Source organism: Podarcis raffonei, chromosome 10 (assembly GCF_027172205.1).
Source record: "Podarcis raffonei isolate rPodRaf1 chromosome 10, rPodRaf1.pri, whole genome shotgun sequence".
NCBI classification, from domain to species: Eukaryota; Metazoa; Chordata; class Lepidosauria; order Squamata; family Lacertidae; genus Podarcis; species Podarcis raffonei.
In genome coordinates, this window is record NC_070611.1 from 78797213 (window position 1) to 78811759 (window position 14547).

At 47.2% G+C, this 14547-nt stretch overlaps 1 protein-coding gene across 4 annotated transcripts in view; it reads right to left on the reverse strand.

Moving 5' to 3' along the window:
* The window catches only part of LOC128422442 (zinc finger protein 665-like), a 352200-nt gene that overhangs the window by 329594 nt on the left and 8059 nt on the right, over positions 1–14547 (reverse strand). The gene's annotated exons all lie outside the window — the stretch shown is intronic.

Here is a 14547-nt window from a genome sequence, read left to right on the forward strand (position 1 = left end):
TGCTGTCATGGACTGGCTGGGTGCAGGGGGGGTGGAGCACCAGCTGGGGAAGAAGGTGTCCACAAGGGAAGAAGGCTCAGATCCTGGGGACTGTTGGTGGGATGGCGATGAGTAGAAAGAGGGAGAAAAGGGAGCAGAATGGGAGGGGAGGTGTTGCAAGCTGAGGAGGAAACAGGGTTTGGTGAGCAGGAAGAGGCTGGGGCAGAGAGCAGTTTAGGCTCAGAGGGAGGAGAGGAGGGGGCCAGGAGACCCAGAGGAGGCCGGCTGCTGAAGTATCCAGGGAGACTCCTCCTCCTGCTGCAACCAGCTCCCCTCTCCACGGATCTCCTAGAGCAGGCATGTCCAACTATCTACTCCAACTATTAAAAAAACCAGGCAATGATCTACCCATTGGATTGACCAAAATTGTTGAGCTTTTTTGGGGGTGTTGTTGAGCTCCCTGAAGCTTTCCTGAGCCTCTCCCCTTTTCAGTTCAAGGATTGAGGGATCCTGCACACAGCCCTGAGGCACCTCCGCATCTGGGGAGAGCTATTTTGTTTGCTGCGTGAAGGAGTCACAATCCTGTCACATTGCGGGTGTCAGGCTTTTAGGTAAGGAGATGAAGCTCAGGTGGAAAAGAGTTTATAAGGAAAAAAACCTGGCATGTGGATTTACTCGCTGCCCAGCTTGTCAGGGTGCCAATCCCCATGGGTTCCTCCGGTCAGCAAAAGAAGGAGTCTCCAGCCAAGTGAAAGTTGCAAAACAGTGGTCAGCAGACCTGGTCTTTATTTGTTGCAACAAGGTTCAAACACGCGAAGAAGAAGAAGAAAAGTTTGGGTTTGATATCCCGTTTTATCACTACCCTCAGGAGTCTCAGAGCGGCTAACATTCTCCTTTCCCTTCCTCCCCCACAACAAACACTCTGTGAGGTGAGTGGGGCTGAGAGACCTCAGAGACGTGTGACTGGCCCAAGGTCAACCAGCAGCTGCATGTGGAGGAGCGGAGACGCGAACCCGGTTCCCCAGATTACAAGTCCACTGCTCTTAACCACTACACCACACTGGAGTAGGAATGGGGTTGCATGAACTTTTAAGACCTCTCCCCCCACCCTTTCCCATAATAGATTTTTGAACAGCATCATCGATACATCACAAATATGCCATAAAGAGGGAGTGGTGGTCATGGGGTAGCATGAGTCCCTCACCCACTGCTGTCAATCACTCCTATTTCCTGTCAATCACCTTCTAAGTATCCACTTCCCAAAGAAGAATAAAACCTTTTACACTTCTCTCTACCTTTGGACTTTCCTGAGTTTGGGCTTTGAGAGTACCTGGTTCCAGTTCCCTCCACCAATGGATTTCTGCCTGGTTCATTGTTGCCCCTCCTGTTCCTTCCTCTTGTTTCCTCCTGGGAAAGGGTGAGGTGTATGTGACCATAAGTCGGTGGGATTATGGAGAAGGGCTGTGCTGAAGATCTGCCTTCCCAGTGGGAGGAAAATGCCATTGGAATGGAACCAAGCGGTTGAGACGCTGGTTTTATGTGAATTTCTGAAGATTTTGTATGTTTCCCCCCTTCAGCCAAGTTCAAAAGATACATTGTACCACTTCTGGGCAACTGATACCAGAATGGAGACATTTTATGAAGCTTCTTCCATTGTCTGCCCAGCAGGAGGCGCTCAATCAACCTGCCAAAGGCTGAGCTGCCTTCTCTGCCTAAGCATTGCAGTGGTGCCCTGCCCATTGCACCCTCCAGACACCAGAGGTCGCTGTTTTGCAACATCTGATTGGCTGGCTGCCAAAATCTAACGATCCTGATTGGTCAGTGGTTGCCCATTCACAGAAAATGCAGAGTTCATTCATAAAATAATGGTACTTCATGGAAGCATGCATTTAACAGTTGATTTCTCAAAAGAGGGAGGTTTGGGATTTTAGGGTTGTGTCATGCTTGTCCGTACAGTGTAGGGGAACCCTCAGGCTCACGGTCTTGACTTGGCGCCAGACCATGGAGGGGATTTGGTATTACTTCCGGGAGGCCACAACCCACCTCCCCAGCTTGTACTATCAGAAAAAGGGTCTGTGCTGCAATGGGTTTTGTGTGCCCTTCTGCCATGTGGACTCTGCCCCCTGAAACAGCTTTGTAATTATGGACTATCAGAAAGAACTGAGGGGTGTTAACGGAGAAATCTGAGGGCTCCATTGAACAAAAAACAAGGACACCAGGCAGGAACACCAGAGCAAAACAGCAGCCAGTAGGCTTGGTCTTGATTGAAGACTGTCGCGACAGGACTCCCATCTGCCACCAGGTGGAACAAGATGGAAGCCCCACACAAAAGAGCCCCCAAACTTTTATTAGCTGCTTATCCCCATGTTACACCCCCCAACTACATCACTAATACATCATGGTTACAGTTACAGAAAGGTAGCCGTGTTGGTCTGCCATAGTCAAAACAAAACAAAATTTTTCTTTCCAGTAGCACCTTAAAGACCAACTAAGTTAGTTCTTGGTATGAGCTTTCGTGTGCATGCACACTTCTTCAGATACACTGAAACAGAAGTTGCCAGATCCTTCTATATAGTGAGAAGGTGGGGTAGGAGTTTATCTGCCAATCACCCATTCCCACCACCCTTCTGAGGAATACCCCTCCCCACCTTCTCACTATATAGAAGGATCTGGCAACTTCTGTTTCAGTGTATCTGAAGAAGTGTGCATGCACACGAAAGCTCATACCAAGAACTAACTTAGTTGGTCTTTAAGGTGCTACTGGAAAGAAAAAAATTTTTTTGTTTTGACATCATGGTTACATCATGAAAGGGGAGGTCTGGTGGCAGTAATCTGAGCATCCTGGACCCTGCCCCATGGTTCTCCTTGCCCTCCACCAAACACCCATCAAGTGGAACAAAAGAGATCTTTACATTTCCCTGTTTCTGGCCAAGTTAATCACACCCTTTTGTCTTCATCTGGGTTTGTGATTTCTGGAATGGCTACCTGTCTGGCACTCAGGTATCAGGATGCCAGGAATTATCCCTCAGGCAGAGGGACTGCTGAGTAGCTGAGCTCACAGGTCTATGTGGATTTCTGAAGTTACCCCAGTGAGCCAGTACAGAGATACATTTATCAGTGAATTCTTACATTTGGTATCGTGCAGCAGAGGCCCTTTGAATAGAGAGGAAGAAACTGTGATGAAGTGTTTTGTGGGGACAAATCACAAAAGTCACAAAAGTGATTGTGCTGACTTTGGTAGTGGGCTGCATGTGCAGGATATCTGCTGGAGGAGCAACCCCCCCCCAGCCTATACATCAATTCCTGCAACGGGGGCAAGCAGAGCTTCAAGAGAGCTTGCTTCTAGAAAGAGACAGAATGGGTGCACCCATTTTTTAAAAAATAATTTTTTTATTGGTTTTTCATATAGTTATACACATAAACCATAACCATTCCCAAAAATAAAAATAAAAAAGGTTATTTTGAACCTTGAGACCTCCTTCCCTCTCTCCATGGGTACCATTTCTTTAAAAAAATTCTCTTTCCCCCTCCATCTTTTACCGTTATCCATCTATTATATAATCATGATAACCACATTTTGTTTCACTTTACAAGTGTCATTGTAATCCTGCCAATGATTTCAACTGTCTACAGTGGTCTTTTAGATATATTTATACTTTCACAAGTTTCCCCTCACCCAGTGAGCAGGAGCTGGATGATCTGTAGAAGGTTTCCGCTGTGCAATCAACAAGGTAAGTGACTCCCTGGCAGGGGATGGTGCCGTGGAGCCCTTGGGCGTCTTCCGTTGACCTCCAGGAGTTCCTGGACCCCTAATTGGGAACCACTGCTTTACAGCTAAAACAATGAGAAACAATGTTGTCTCTCTACTACTGATCTAACCAGTCCTGATTCACAATACCACCACTCTCACATTCCATTCCACCCTCCAATGGTCTTTACTGAAGAGGCCAGAGATCATACTGGCTGCTAATCCTGGAAGACCTGTTCCCTGTCGTGCATGCCTGGGAGGGTGGAGACCAGACTGACTCCAGCCACGGAGGCCTTGTCTGCTGAAGAGTCCTGGAAGACCTGCTTGCTGCCTTGCCCATCTGGTCTAAGAGGGTGGGGCCTGGAGTGAGTGACGGATGAACTCCAGCTACAAGGTCTGAGGCCAGCTGAGAAGACCAGAGACCATCTTGATTGTGTGTTCTGGAAGACCTGCTCCCTGCCTTGCTGGCCTTTCCTACCTGGCCTGAGAGGGCCATCTAAAAACATTGAGATTGTCGAAAAGGTCGGAGACTATTATGGCTGTGAGTCCTGCTCCCTGCCGATTGAGGGACATCAAAGTACCACACTATTCTACGTTGGTCAGACTACAGCTGGTGTACTGTGTCCCATTATGGGTGCCACTATTTAAGAAAGATATTGACAAGATGGGAAGTTTGCAGAGGAGGGCAACTAAGATGGTCCAGGGTCTGGAAACCAAGGCTCTTGAGGAACAGGTGAGGGTGTTGCACATTTTCAGCCTGGAGAAGAAGAGACTGAGAGGAGACCTGGAGCTCCCCAGAGCGAAGAGGAAGAGAAGGATGGGTATAGAGAGTCGGAGGATATCAGAAACAGAGCTCTCTAGGGAGACAGAGAGCTAGAGCAGGAAGGAGTAGTTCTCCTTTCTTCCAAACCATTTGAAGACAAGCCCCCTCAAAATCTCTTCTCCTTTGCCAGAGAAGAAGAGATAAATTCTCATGGAAGTGAGAGAGGGCTGGAAGCCAAGGGATTAATGGGCGGTCTCTCACAACACCACCGGGGCGGGGGATGATTCATTAGAGATAGGGGTGGGACACCAGCCAGAATCTCCCCATGCTCCTAGGATAGCCAGGGTCAAAGAAAAATGTCAATCGCAGAAACGAAAGGGGAGCTTCTGGAAGACGTCATGTTGGAGGAGGAATCGGAGCCCAGATGCCTCAATGTCTTGAAAGGAGTTGGTAGTTGTGGGAGCGGCACTGACTGTAATTATGGTATATAATAAAAGCTGCTTGAAAACTGACGGAGTCTGCTTGCTGCGTGATTAAGCCGAGGGCCCAGCAATATTGTGACACAGAGGTTGTACTAGATGGTAATCAGGGACCCTTCCACCTCTACAATTCTCTGATTTTATTGATGGGAAGTGAGATTGCCCCTCTTACTGAAACTCTTTCCACATTCCAAGCACTGATGTGATTTCTACTCTGTATGAATTATTTCATGTGAAGTGAGATTTTCCTTCTGACTGAAGCTCTTTCCACACTCTTGGCATTGATATTCTCTCCATTGTGAGTTATCTTATGCTGGTGGAAGCCTTTGCTTGTGTAAAAGCTCTTCCAACAATCCAAGCACTGATAGGTCTTCCGCTCTGTATGAATTCTTTGATGTGAAGTGAGACTTTCCTTCCAGCTGAAACTCTTTCCACATTCCATGCACTGATAGGGTTTCTCCCCTGTATGAATTCTTTGATGGGAAGTGAGACTGGTCTCCCGACAAAAGCTCTTCCCACATTCCATGCACTTATAGGGTTTCTGCCCTGTATGAATACTTTGATGGGAAAGGGAGGCTTCCCTCCATCTGAAGCCCTTTCCACATTCCAGGCATCGATAGGGTTTCTCTCCTGTATGAATTCTTTGATGGGAGGCGAGATGGTTCTTCCGACGAAAGCTTTTTCCACATTCCAAGCATTGGTAGGGTTTCTCTCCTGTATGAATTCTCTGATGGGAAGTGAGACTGCTCTTTTGAGTGAAGTTTTTTCCACATTCCAAGCACTGATGGGGCTTCCCTGTATGTATTTTTTTATGGGAAGTGAGACTTTTCTTCCAACTGAAGCTCTTTCCACATTCCAAGAACTGGTCGGGTTTCTCCCCTGTATGAATGTTTTGATGGGAAGTGAGGCTTCTCTTGGAATTGCAGGAACTTCCAGATTCCAAGAACTGATATGGTTTCTCCCCACAGTGAATCCTTTGGTGGGAAGTGAGATGGGTGATCAGACTGAAGCTTTTCCCACATTCTAAGTACTCATAAGGTTTTTCTCCCCTGTGAATTCCTAGAACGGAAGTGAGAGGGCCGCTCTTGCTGCAATTGTCTCCACACTCCAGATATTGATATGGCGTCTCCTCTGTGTGGCTTTTGTCATGGCCTCCCTTGTTCTTAAGTTCCATTTCCTCACCACCTGCAACAAAGAGGGAAATGGATTAGAACCTGAGAAACAAATTGAGACCCCAATTAGTGAACAAGACTGATTAAGATTTGTGATAGAGGAAGAACTGAAGGGAGTTAGATGTGAGGACTTTCTAGAGGGTTCCCTGCCCTGCTTGACTGGCATTAATTGAAACATCTATGAGAACCTGAGACTTGAAAAGCCTGTATTTTTTTCTGAGATTGATTTGGTTTGGCCCAATCCTGGAATCTGCTCCATCTCAATATCAGTAGACTCTTTGGTCAGCCAAAAATCGACAAGAATTAAAACAAAAGCAAAAGAACCTGGCAGAAGCAAATTCAACTTCCCTCACCACTCCGAAGCCTACATGTTGAAAGGCTTGAGCAATTCAGAGCAGCCTGGCCATGGATTAAAAGGCATGCATGGATGAAGAATATTCACAGAGAAAGCATCGACCTCCATTCAAGATGAGCTGTGAGGGGTGTTAGAAGCCTAGATTTTGCAAGTTGAGATGTTGAGCTGCACCAAAATCTGGGAGCTTCATCACACAGAGATATTTATGCAATTTCCAAGCAGATATAATGATCCAACAGGGAGACTTACTGAGAGAAGCCATGATCTCACGATTCTCCTCCATGACTTCCTTATGCAGAGCTCTCTGGTCAGGATCCAGCAACGCCCATTCCTCATCTGTGAAATGAACAGCGACATCTTCAAAGCACAGTGAACCCTAAAAGAAATAGATAAAAGTTTTCCCATTTGCCAAATAGAAGGATCCCCACTCTGCTCTCTCATGTGATGTTCGAGGTGGGACCTCCTGATGCCCTCAAGCCAACTTCAAGCAGCACATGGGGGTACAGGGATGGGAAGAAATGGGGGGAGAGAAGCCCCCCGAGTGCAACTGATGGGGCTGTTTAAGTGAATCCTGGCCACTGCTCACTATGGCTTGTCAACTAGGTAGAAGTCTATTTTAGCATTCAGTGACTGGAAAGAAAAATCAAGACACTTCCGGGTTTGAGGAATGGTGGATTGAAGTATCCTCTTCTGGTTCGTGACTGGCAGAGATAATTATGCAGTGATAAGAGATGGTCAGGTTTTTAATCTGACCCTCAAACCTTTCTTAGGGTAAGGGAAGGTCAAAGACCAGAAGCCTCAGATGTTCTGAGCAACATCCGTCTTTGTACCGGAGAAAGATAAAATCTCCGGTTGGTGGTGGAGCGTCCAAAACACGGAAAGTTTCAACACTGCATAATAACTCTTTAATTAGAGCCTAAGGTTTGCACCCTTTATTTTAGTTATCATTAAGAGGACTGAAAAGAAATATAATTGACCCTCAGCACACAGATTATAAATACTGCAGAGGGTTGCGGAAGATAGAAACACCACCACTTGGAGATTTTCTCAAGGAGCTTTGAATCATTTATCACCTGGAAAAATAAAAAAAAGACTATGACTCTCAGTTGCCCATAATTTATACTATGAGTCTTCTCCTTCCTCTCTTTGTGCTTAAATTTCAACTGCATCACAGATGTCTGAGGAGGTAACCAATGGATCCTTATGGCACAGAATGTCTCACCAAATATTGAAGTCTTGCGAATGCTACTTAAATTTCAGGTGGCGATTTTAAATGCTGAATACTAGAAAACAGTGAAATAGATCAAATGGCAGATAAGACAAATAAAAGAAGGAGTGAAATCTGAGGATGATAAATGGGAATTATCTCTGACTTAGCATGATGAATCTGCTGAGGTGGATTAGAAAATACTCTTACTGAAAAATACGGAACGAGCAGATGGTGCTGGGAAGACAGATTCAGTGTCAGTTTAAGGGCTGGATCTGTTAACACAAAAAGTGCTGGCTATAGCTCAAAGCAGGCTTTCTTATAAGGAATGTGACTTTAAAGGGATGTCAGAAGTGATTGCTGGTACAAGAGATACTCAAATATAGAAAGCCTTCTGGAGATCAGGAAAATGACAGATTGGAGAAGAAAGAGAAATATTAGCAGGCAAATGCATTTAGATTACAATGTTATGGAGACTGTAGAACCCCTAAAATAGAAGATATTATTAGACGATAATAATGAAGAAAGAGTCATATTGGACTTTCTGAGTAAAGGCTTATTTCTACATCAGTTTGTTTCTTATTGTGTAAGTTGAAACCCTATCATCTATATCTATCTATCATCTATCTATCTATCATCTATCTATCTATCTATCTATCATCTATCTATATCTATCTATATCTATCTATCTATCTATCTATCTATCTATCTATCTATCTCTATCTATCTATCATCTGTTTATCTCTATCATCTATCATCTATCTATCATCTATCTATCTATCATCTATAATCTCTCTAGCTAGCTAGCTAGCTAGCTAGCTATCAGATATCTATCTATCATCTATCTGTCATCCTTATATCTGCAACGACTGGGACATCATACTTGCAACATTCAAGAGGTGAGTTAAGGTGAAGTGGCTGTTCCTTGTTCTCAGCATGTAGACTTTCTTGAATGGCATTTCCAGCCTTTTTAAGGGTGGTTTTGACAGAAGCCAAGAGGAGGAGAGAGATTTGTTCAGGCCCAGAGGCACCTGGCTGCCCCTCCCCTCAGCCCCCTTCCCCCCAATGCTCCTTCCCTCTACCTGATCTGTTTCTGCAGCCATTGCTTCTCCTTCACCACCATGAATAGATGCAGGTGGAGGTCTTGCTGGCATCACCTGGTCACCTGCGAGAGACAGAGGTAAGTGGGAAGCCAGGAGTGAATGCTTATCTTAGAGGTTCAGCAGTGTCTCTCTAACTACAGTTGGCCCTTCACAAGTCTAAGTTACCAAAGGCATGTTGACCTTTGCACCCATTTCATATTATAGTTGTGTAAAAATACACACACACCCCTTGGGACTCTGGGCCCCACATGTCTTTCCAAAAAAGATTAAAAGAACTCACAAATTAGTTTCAAAATTCACAGAATGTGACCAAACAGAAAAAACTTATTCTTCCTTACCCGGCGGCCAGTCTCTTGTGTCCAATGGAGTCCTCTCTGTCTCAGAGGAATCCGGGCCTCTTTCCTGTAACAGATATTTTCCCTGAAAGAGAAACAGTAAAGGCAGAGAAAGTTTAGTAATGACAGAGGAAAAAGCTTGAAGGGTATTCAATATCATTCCTTGGAAGTTTTTTAAAAGAGGGGGTATATTAGTACAGAATTTTGGGGTGCTATCCCTCATGTTCTGAACCAGAGGAAAGTCTCTCTCACCTGCTGCTCTGCCTGCTTTCTCTCCTCTGCCTGACTCAGGAGGAAACCTTCGGCCAGGGCCACCGCCTGGGAACTGGTCTCTGCTCCACATTCCCTCACCCAGCTCTCCATCTCAGGTGGAAGGACAGCCAGGAACTGCTCCAAGATCACCAGGTCCAACATCTTGGCTTTCGTGTGCCTTTCTGGCTTCAGCCACTTGTGGCAAAGATGGTAGAGTTGGCTGCAAACCTCCCGGGGTCCTTTGGCCTCTTGGAAGCAGAACTGCCTGAACTGCTGGCTCTGCACCTCTGAGCGGAGAGTGCCCTCCTCATCCAGGATCTTCTGCATAGAGTTTCCCCAGAATCCCCCACTGCTCCCTATTTTGATGGCATGGTCTCTTCCTGCTTCAGGGCCAGCTGAGTCTTGCTCATCCATCTGTGCTCTCAGGAAGCCCCCAAGAGAGATGAAGGAACCCCTTGATCTTCTGCCAAGTTCTGTCTGTCCGGATTAAGAGGTGCTAGGAAATCCTACAAAACCAATACATTGTTGTGTCACAAAACACACACACTGTCAGGAGAAGGAAATGTTATATTTTTGTTAAGGAAAAGAAGAAGAGGAAGAGGAAGAGGAAGAAGAACTAAGCCTCTATCCCTCCTAGAGGGATAGTAACCCTGCAAGATTTGGAGGGAACTGCTGGGCTTTCTGAATCAGCCTGGTTGCTCCTGCCTTTCAGAGTTTGTGGTCAAGGAATGAAGAGAGAACTGTGATTGACAAGTGAGTCATTTGTACTGAGCATTATTTGAGCACTGGGTTATAGTGGGCTGAGGTGAAGCCCTCATGGGAGTATCATCTCATCTGATGCAGAGCATGGAGTACAATGGCCACTCCTCCCTGTCCCAAAGGAACTGTGGCTGGCAAAGTGGACAGAGCTGGCCATGGGCACTCCTAGTCACTACTTGAACCCAAGCAAGCATGTTGGATCTAAGAGAACCCCAAGCATCCATGACTAGGGGAGGGGCTTAAGCTATGTTACATCATCATCATCATCAATTACCCAGACTTCACCCTAAGTTGTCTGGGCAGATGACAACATTGAAACAAAGTATTTACCACAATTTACCATGACAAAAATACTATGAGTAATATTTGCTTGCTTTTGAGCATTGTCTTTTGACCCCAACCACATGTACTTTGGTCCCAACCACTTGTCCCTCAGGGGGTTGGCCAGTCAAGTATCTGGCCCTCAGAAGAGAGAAAAAGGGACCCCACCCCCACCCCAGTAGAGTGTCTGGAGAATGTTAGAGATTTCAATGGCTAGAAACTGAGTCAGAAGCAGGGTGTGCCCTGAAGGGGGGGCGGGCGGGAGAGCCACGCTTGAAGACCTTGGTTAGGAGCTTCCAAGAGTCAGTCTTCCTTTCTTGCATAGCTGAGGTTTAGGTTTTAGGGGACATTTCGTGTCCGAATGTTTCCGGGCGGCTACAACCTCAGTTAATAAATGTGAATCTGAGATGGGTTTATTCCCATGCGTTCCTCCCTCCCTTGACCCAAAGATCCTCCCCCTAAAGCAGCCCGCCGCTCATCCGAGCAAAGGGAGCGCAGAGCTGCTGCCCTCCTGCGAGCTCGCCTCTCCCTGGCAGGACCCTCCACTCCTTGACTTGGGGGTCGTTGTCCTCCCCCCCCCCCACTTGAGCAGAGCAGTCCACCCATGCAGCCCTGGGACCCCCTTCTCCCAATGGGGTCTGTCGGGTGAGGGGGAAGGGAGACTCACCGGGTCCTCGGAGGCGCCACGAGGCTGCAGTTGCAGAGGGTCGATCGTCGCCCCCCCGGCAGGGAGGGAGGGGCTTTTGCCAAGGAGGACCCCCCTTTCCCCTGTCCTCTTGGTGGCTCCGTGCATTTAACTCTTGGCGAGCCGGGCGCACACCTCTCTCCCCTCCCTCTCAAAGCAGGAGCTCGCGTGTGCCGCGCGGAGACCCAGAGCTGTTGCCACAGCATTGCAGAGTTGGCAGGGACCCTCCGCGGCCATCTAGTCCAACCCCCAGCGAGGCAGGGGTCGCCTTTTTTACCGTTGGACCCTCCTGGCTGGCGGTGCGCGTCCTTCCTTCCCTTGGCCAGAAGCAGAACAGCTTTGTTTCCCGGCCACGAAACAGATTCCTCCGCCGCGTCTCCCCAAGAAGAAGAGGAAGAGGAAGAAGGGGAGTCAGCGGGAGGGACAGGCCCCCCTCGGGTGGGAATGGGAAGACGATGGGGTGCTAAGGGTCCCCAGTTGAGCTGGCTCAGCAACGGGCTGGACCGAGTGAAAGATGGCGAGTCCCGGGGGCGCAGAGGGTGGGCACAGGGACCGAACAGAACGGAGCAGGGGCGCGGGGGTTAGTGGCTAGGTTACTGCTGCTGCTAATATTGTTTTGGGTTTGTTTGTTTGTTTTTTAGGTTTAAACCTTATTCTCATGATTGTGACCAAAATCACAATCCAAACTTTTCAATGAAACAGTCGTTAAAAGCCAAGAACTCATCACGCATTTCTATTACAGATGATTAGGAAAAAATTCCGGGGTGAGAGGCGAGTAGTCCATTCCTGAGGGTGTAATTCCCCGCGGGTGTCAGTAAAAGAAGGAAGTTCCAGTCAAGAAATTTGGAGCTCTCCTTCTTTGGCGATGCCTCGTAGCCAACTAAGATCGCCTTCCATAAACATGGTTTTAACAGTAAGTGACTGTGGAGGCCAGTTCTGGATCCACACAGCCTTCCATAGTGGGGACATTGGTTCCCTGGCGGGAGTTGACCACAATGAGAACTTGCCAAAAATGCCTTCCTCATAGCTCTTTCTCCCTTTCATCTTGAATTCGTCCTTCTTTAAAGCCCAGGACACCTTAGGTAAAGGCTGTTCTCCAACTGGAGCGCTCGCAGGCAAGTGTTTCCCAATTGTTGGTGTTTATGCTACATTTTTAAAAATTTGCCCTGAGACAGGCTTTAAACCTCTTTTGTTGACCACCAGCATTATGCTTTCCACCTTAAGTACCCGCCACCCAAAGAACAATAAAACTATCTATGCATATCCTTGCCCTCCAGCCTTCCTGAGGATGGGCTTTGGGAACACCTGACATCCGCAAACCCATCAGCGGGGGGGGGGGGGTGTCCATTGTTTCCCTCAAGGTAGGGGTGTGCTGTGTACGTGACTGTGTGTCTCAGGGATTATGGAGGCAGGGGGAGCCCTGGATTCCCCTCTTCCAGAGGAGTCATTAGCCATTGGAACCAAGGAAATGGGTCAAGCCATTGAATTTGGGAGATTATTTGATTCTAGAATCATAGAATCATAGAGTTGGAAGAGACCACAAGGGCCATCGAGTCCAACCCCCTGCCAAGCAGGAAACACCATCAGAGCACTCCTAACATATGGTTGTCAAGCCTCTGCTTAAAGACCTCCAAAGAAGGAGACTCCACCACACTCCTTGGCAGCAAATTCCACTGTCGAACAGCTCTTACTGTCAGGAAGTTCTTCCTAATGTTTAGGTGGAATCTTCTTTCTTGTAGTTTGGATCCATTGCTCTGTGTCCGCTTCTCTGGAGCAGCAGAAAACAACCTTTCTCCCTCCTCTATGTGACATCCTTTTATATATTTGGAGAGCCTTGGGGCACAGGTGGTCTTCCCACCGCTCCTTCCTCTGGAAGGCTGTGGCCCAGGAAGAGGGAGGAAAATACTGGATGAGAACTTCTGAGGGGAAGAGCTGTTTGACAGGGGAAAGGACTCCCTTGGACGGTGGTGGACTCTTCTTCCTTGGAAGTTTTTAAGCATAGTTGGAGGCCACCTGCCAGGGATGCTCCAGTTGAGATACCTGTATTGCAGGGGGTTAGACTAGAGGACCTCTAGTGTCCTTTCCAACTCTACCATTCTATGAAACAAACAATTTTTTTCCAATTACTATGATCCCAATTGAGTCTGGGCTTTCAACACTAGTACTAATTGGGCCCAGAAACACCTCTCACATTTCATTGCATCCTCTGTGACAGTTTTTCAATGTGAAGGGCACCTGAATATAGAATGAGCTGCAGTTCTTTGTTATGTGACACAGGTGAGAATGTGTGAACTATGCCTGCAAATAGTCCAAAAGCCTTTCCTTTATGGAAAAAGTTAATATAACTCTAAATATTGCATTTACATCAATTGCCATGAAGATTCCTCTTGACAGCATCAAGTCTGGGCCCCTTTAACTGCTTCTTCCCTTGCCAGGAGTTGGAGCTTATCCTGCTACTGTCATGGACCCTTTAGTTGAGACTCCTGCATTGCAGGCAGTTGGACTAGGTCAGCCTCAGAGTTCCTTTCAACTCTACAACTGAATGATTCCATGACCATACTTGATGTCTTAAGGAGGCAGCTGCATTCAGCCTCAGCCAAATCCATGGTAATGCCAGTGGCCAGGAAACCTCTGTGACTCAATTCCCACCAGCCTGACACTCCAATTTTGGCATGATAAACAAATCAGAAACCAATGTAAAAAAAGAAATATTGGGCAGTGAGTGTGCACTCCATGGTCTTGAGAAACAAGGCCAACCTTTTTGCTAGGTTGCCAAAGTAAAAGACCGCTGTTTTTGAAGGACAGATTCACAGTTGTCCATGGAGGCACAGGCCTATTCTGTGTCCAGGGCAGCTGTCTGCCAGATCCATCTGGTATGTGGGCTGAGACCCTACCTGCCCGCAGACTGTAGCACTAGAGTGGTGCATGCTCTGGTTATCTCCCACTTGGACTACTGCAATGCGCTCTACGTGGGGGCTACCTTTGAAGGTGATCTGGAAACTACAACTAATCCAGAATGCGGCAGCTAGACTGGGGACTGGGAGCAGCTGCCGGGACCACATAGTACTGGTCTTAAAGGATCTTCACTGGTTCCCAGTACATTTCCAAGCACAAGCCTAAATGGCCTCACTGAGTAGACCTGAAGAAGCTTCTCCACCCACATCGTTCAGCCCAGACAATGAGGTCCAGCTCCAAGGGTCTTCTGGCAGTTAGTTCCGTCCCTGCGAGAAGTGAGGTTATAGGGAACCAGACAGAGGGCCTTTTCAGTATTAGCGCCCACCCTGTTGAACGCCCTCCCATCAGATGTCAAGGAAATTTTTAAAACTCTATCACTTTCCGTATACATCTGAAGGGAGACCTGTAAATGGAAACTTTTTAATGTTTTATGT